We start from the raw sequence: 5,899 nt of genomic DNA on the forward strand, positions 1-5,899 counted from the left end.
ATTCTTCCACCCTAGCCTGCTCTGTTTTGGCAGGTCTTACCTTGCCCAGGAGCTTCAGGAGTTTTAAAAAATATTTTAGTTGCTTCCGTGGGTCTCTTCTGGATCCAGAGAAGACCTGCTGATCCAACTTTAATATTAAGAAAAAATAATCACAAAGGTAAAGACATGACAAGGGCAGATATAGGATCCAGGGCAGATGGAGGTAGCAGTGGATCTTGGACAAAGCAGGGCAAATTGGAGCTTCATGTCCGAGGCAGCAGAGGATCCAGGGCAGCCCATAAGTAAAACCAGATCCCTTGCAAACTTGATTGGAGGAGGTTTAGGGTGGATCCAGTGGATCTGGAAGATTCTCCATCAATGTGCAGCTTTTCTGATAAGAACAGATACTACACTTGATCTTAGCCAAAAGGCCGAGAAGCGGGAGGTGGTGGAAATGAAAACGGTAACGGAATTTAAACATGCGTGGGATAAACATAAAGGAATCCTGTTCAGAAGGAATGGATCCTAAGGAGCTTGCTGAGATTGGGTGGCAGAGCCAGTGGCGGGAGGCGGGGATGGTGCTGGGCAGACTTATACGGTCTGTGCCAGAGCCGGTGGTGGGAGGCGGGACTGGTGGTTGGGAGGCAGGGATAGTGCTGGGCAGACTTATATGGTCTGTGCCCTGAAAAGGACAGGTACAAATCAAGGTAAGGTATACACAAAAAGTAGCACATATGAGTTTATCTTGTTGGGCAGACTGGATGGACCGTGCAGGTCTTTTTCTGCCGTCATCTACTATGTTACTATGTTACACGTGCAGCTTTTCCTGTCTCTTCCCTTCTCCTCCTCTGCATCCATGTGCATCTCCTTCCTCTCTCTTCCCTTCTTCTCCTCTCTATCAATGTGCTTCTCCTTTCTTTCTTTCTTTCTTTCTTTCTTTCTTTCTTTCTTTCTTTCTTTCTTTCTTTCTTTCTTTTCTTCTCTATCCATGTGCCTTTTCTTCCTTTTGCTTCAGTTCCCCTTCCCTCCCCTTCATCCATGTGCATTTCTTCCTTATGTTTTCTTCCCTTCCTCTCCATCCACATGCAGTATTTCTGTCAACCTCCTCTACTCTTTTCCCTTCCTCCTTCCCATCCATCCTGCATCACCAACTCTTTCTATCTCCTCACCTCCCTTGGTCCAACATTACCCACTCCTTATCTCCTCCTCCCCCCACCCACCAAAGTCCAGCATTTCTCCTTGAACCTCCCTCTCTTCTTCACCCACACTGCCGTGCAGCAATGAGAAAAAACCAGACCCAGCACAGAGGAGCCTTCGAGTACACCCACTCATGAAGTTCATGTTAGCCTTGCGCTCTCTGACATGTATGCATCAGAGGGGCAGAACCAACAGAGCCTCCACGAGTGAAGAGACTGGAAGGCTCCTTATTGCTGATGTAATGCTGGTGCTGGGCGTGGTACTTTCTCATTGCTGCCAGGGGCCTGAATTCAGAGGCACAGCAGCGGAAAGGAAAAGGGATCAAAACAAACTGGCGTAGCAGAGGGATGGCAAGATATTTTTGGGGGGTGGCACTTGCCACTCTTTAGTGATGCCTATACAGGAAAAGTGAACAGCTTTCACTCAGACTGCAGCATCACAAATACATTTGACACAAAGGTAGGAAAAGGTTTTAAATAGGATGGGCAGCCAGAAAATTTCATGACGTTCTTTTCTTTTGTTTTTTGAAAGGAATGTTTTTAATAGTACACCCTCTTTTTAAAAAAGTGTACACAATTAGGGCACTTCTATGACTTGGTGCCTTAATATAGGCACCTAGAAAAAGAGTAGTTTAGCCAGCAAAGCTCTTCCAGAAGCATAAGAGGAGGATGACTAGCTAAGAAAAAAACCTTTATTCTTCAAAAGACCCGACACGGTACTGTGTTTCGGCAAAATGTCTGCCTCGGGGGTCTGTCTGAAAAGTCACAAAAGAATATGGCCTATGGTGGTCAAATGGAATGCTGTCTTTAAAAAGACATCACAGCAAAGCTTGGGAGTCTCTACCAGATCTTTGGCTTTTACTCATACCGTGGCTTTTTAAAGACAGAGTTCCATTGGACCACCATAGGTCACATTCTTTTGTGACTTTTCAGACAAACCCCTGAGGCAGGCATTTTGCCAAAACACAGTGCCATGTTGGGTCTCTTGAAGAATAAGAGGCCCCTTAGATTCAAAAGTATATAAAGAGGGAAGGTCCCACTGAACTTTCTTTCTGAGAAGTTCTGAGAGAAGAGGTCATTTCTCTGGTAAGTGAACACTACTTTGCTTGTGCTTTGGGAACTTAAAGATTGGGGTTTAAAGGAGGAATTGTAGGTTAGTGTTAGGCAAACTTAAAAAGCAAATTTCAACAGCTAACAGAAAACAGCTAATCTCCATAGTCTTTTCCACTGTACCACAGCATTAACAGATAGAATCTAACAGCCACTGCAGGATCTAATTTAGTATTCCCACCCACCCCTAGGACAACTCCTCATTTATAGTCAGTTATTGTAATTAGGGAAACAAGCAAGGAGTGCTCTTATAGGGTTTTAAATACATTTCATTACCATCTAAGAAGGAAATACTAAAATCATACAATACACTATATAAAGTAAAAGACACTTTTATATTAGGCTAATATCCTTAATACTGTAGCAAGTTTTAAAATATTGGAAAACTCAAAAACACTAAGATGGAGTCAGCAGTCCAGCAGCGAGAGGGGTGCTATCCAGTCTTTTGCATTGAGTGTCACATGTATGATTATCTCCCAGTTGGTGAGATGTCATGTGTTTGCGCCCGATGCAAAGAGCTCCTAGCTCTTGGAGAACATGTCCGTTCTCTTGAGGCTAGAGTAGCAGACTTGGTGGAGCTGAGGGAGACAGAGAGGTACATAGAGGAGAGCTACAGGGATGTTGTAGAGAGGTCCCACCTCCAGTCTAGTAGCCCTTGTGTTACCTTGGAGGAGGGAGGTCTCCTAGAAGGAGAGCATCACCCTGGTGAAGTAGGAAGTACTCCTTTAGCCAGGACCTGCCCACCAGGGGATGTACTATCCTCTCGCACTGAGGATATGTCTCCAAGTGCTGCCCGGGAGGGAAAGGTTAGGACAGCTGTTGTAGTTGGTGATTCGATCATTAGGCATATAGATAGCTGGGTGGCTGGTGGACGTGAGGATCGCCTGGTGACTTGCCTGCCTGGTGCGAAGGTGGCGGACCTCACGCGTCACCTAGATAGGATTTTAGATAGTGCTGGGGAGGAGTCAGCTGTCTTGGTACATGTGGGTACCAATGACATAGGAAAATGTGGGAGAGAGGTTCTGGAAGCCAAATTTAGGCTCTTAGGTAGAAAGCTCAAATCCAGATCCTCTAGGGTAGCTTTTTCTGAAATGCTACCTGTTCCACGTGCAGGGCCCAAGAGACAGGCAGAGCTCCAGAGTCTCAATGCGTGGATGAGACGATGGTGCAGGGAGGAGGGTTTTAGATTTGTTAGGAACTGGGCAACATTCTGGGGAAGGGGGAGCCTATTCCGAAAGGATGGGCTCCACCTTAACCAGGGTGGGACCAGGCTGCTGGCGTCGGCATTTAAAAAGGAGATAGAGCAGCTTTTAAACTAGAAATGGGGGGAAGGCCGACAGTCGCTCAAAAGCGCATGGTTCGGGAAAAGGTATCTTGCAAAGATACCTCACAAACAGGGAAGATAGGGTTTCTGGATAGTGAGGTTGCACAACAGACCATGGTAGGCCAGGTGCCCTTAAATACAACTAAAGATCAGACAAAAGATGTCAAATCAATAGTGTCAGGTACTAAGCATCATGCAAAAAAGAACAACAAACATACTCTGAAATGTCTATATGCAAATGCTAGGAGTCTAAGAAATAAGATGGGAGAGTTGGAATATATTGCACTAAATGAAAAATTGGATATAATAGGCATTACTGAGACCTGGTGGAATGAGGATAACCAGTGGGACACTGTCATACCGGGGTACAAAGTATATCGTAATGATAGGGTAGACCGGACTGGTGGAGGGGTAGCATTGTATATTAAAGAGAGCCTTGACTCAGATAGATTACAAATTCAGCAGGACACAAATCACACCTTTGAATCACTGTGGGTTGAAATTCCATGTATAAAAGGGAAAAAAATGGTGATAGGAGTGTACTACCGTCCGCCTCGCCAGGATGAGCAGGTAGACACAGAAATGATAAAAGAAATCAGAGACGCGAACAAAATGGCCAATGTGATAATAATGGGTGACTTCAATTATCCAAATATAGACTGGGTAAATGTAACATCGGGACACGCTACAGAGATACAATTCCTTGATGAAATCAAGGACAGCTTTATGGAGCAACTGGTGCAGGAGCCGACGAGAGAAGGAAAAATTCTAGACTTGGTCCTTAGTGGAGCACATGATCTGGTGAGGGACGTTATGGTACTGGGGCCGCTTGATAACAGTGACCATAATATGATCAGTTTTGACATCAACCTTGAAGTAACTGTACACAGAAAGTCAAATACGTTAGCGTTTAACTTTAAAAAAGGAGACTATGATAAAATGAGAAGAACGGTAAAAAAAAAACTTAGGGGGGCAACTGAGAGAGTAAAAACTGTACAACAGGCGTGGACGCTGTTCAAAAATACCATCCTGGAGGCCCAGGCCATACATATTCCGCGAATTAGAAAAGAAAGACGGAAGTCCAAAAGACACCCGGCCTGGTTGAAAAATGAGGTGAAGGAAGCTATTAGGGCTAAAAGAAACGCCTTCAGAAAATGGAAGAAGGAACCGTCTGAAAATAACAAGAAACAGCATAAGGAGTGTCAAAGCAAATGCAAGGCGCAGATTAAGAAGGCCAAGAGGGAGTATGAAAAAAAGATAGCATTAGAGGCAAACAAACATAGTAAAAATTTTTTCGGTATATTAAAAGCAGGAAGCCGGCAAAAGAATCGGTTGGGCCGCTGGATGACCGAGGGGTAAAAGGGGCGATCAAGGAAGACAAAGACGTAGCGGAGAGACTGAATGAATTCTTTGCTTCGGTCTTCACCGAGGAAGATTTGGGTGGGATACCGGTGTCGGAAATGGTATTTCAAGCGGACGAGTCGGAGAAACTTACTGACTTCAAGGTAAACCTGGAGGACGTAAATGGGCAGTTCGGCAAACTGAAGAGTAGCAAATCTCCTGGACCGGATGGTATTCATCCTAGAGTACCGATAGAACTGAAAAACGAGCTTGCGGAGCTACTGCTAGTGATATGCAACTTATCCTTAAAATCGAGCGTGGTACCGGAAGATTGGAGGGTGGCCAATGTAACGCCCATTTTTTAAAAAGGCTCCAGGGGAGATCCGGGAAATTATAGACCGGTGAGTCTGACGTTGGTGCCGGGGAAAATGGTAGAGGCTATTATCAAAAACAAAATTACAGAGCACATCCGAGGACATGGATTACTGAGACCAAGTCAGCATGGCTTTTGTGTGGGGAAATCTTGCCTGACCAATTTACTTCAATTCTTTGAAGGAGTGAACAAACATGTGGACAAAGGGGAGTCGGTTGATATTGTGTATCTGGATTTTCAAAAGGTGTTTGACAAGGTACCTCATGAAAGGCTACAGAGGAAATTGGAGGGTCATGGGATAGGAGGAAATGTCCTATTGTGGATTAAAAACTGGTTGAAGGATAGGAAACAGAGAGTGGGGTTAAATGGGCAGTATTCACAATGGAGAAGGGTAGTTAGTGGGGTTCCTCAGGGGTCCGTGCTAGGACCGCTGCTTTTTAAGATATTTATAAATGATTTAGAGATGGGAGTAACTAGCGAGGTAATTAAATTTGCTGATGACACAAAGTTATTCAAAGTCGTTAAATCGCGACAGGATTGTGAAAAATTACAGGAGGACCTTACGAGACTGGGAGA

At 44.7% G+C, this 5,899-nt stretch overlaps 1 pseudogene; it reads right to left on the reverse strand.

Moving 5' to 3' along the window:
* Positions 1–319: 319 nt before the first annotated feature.
* Positions 320–422, reverse strand: LOC115467475 (annotated as a pseudogene).
* Between the last annotated feature and the right edge of the window lie 5,477 nt (positions 423–5,899).

The sequence above is a fragment of the Microcaecilia unicolor genome, chromosome 3 (genome assembly GCF_901765095.1).
Source record: "Microcaecilia unicolor chromosome 3, aMicUni1.1, whole genome shotgun sequence".
Lineage (NCBI taxonomy): Eukaryota > Metazoa > Chordata > Amphibia > Gymnophiona > Siphonopidae > Microcaecilia > Microcaecilia unicolor.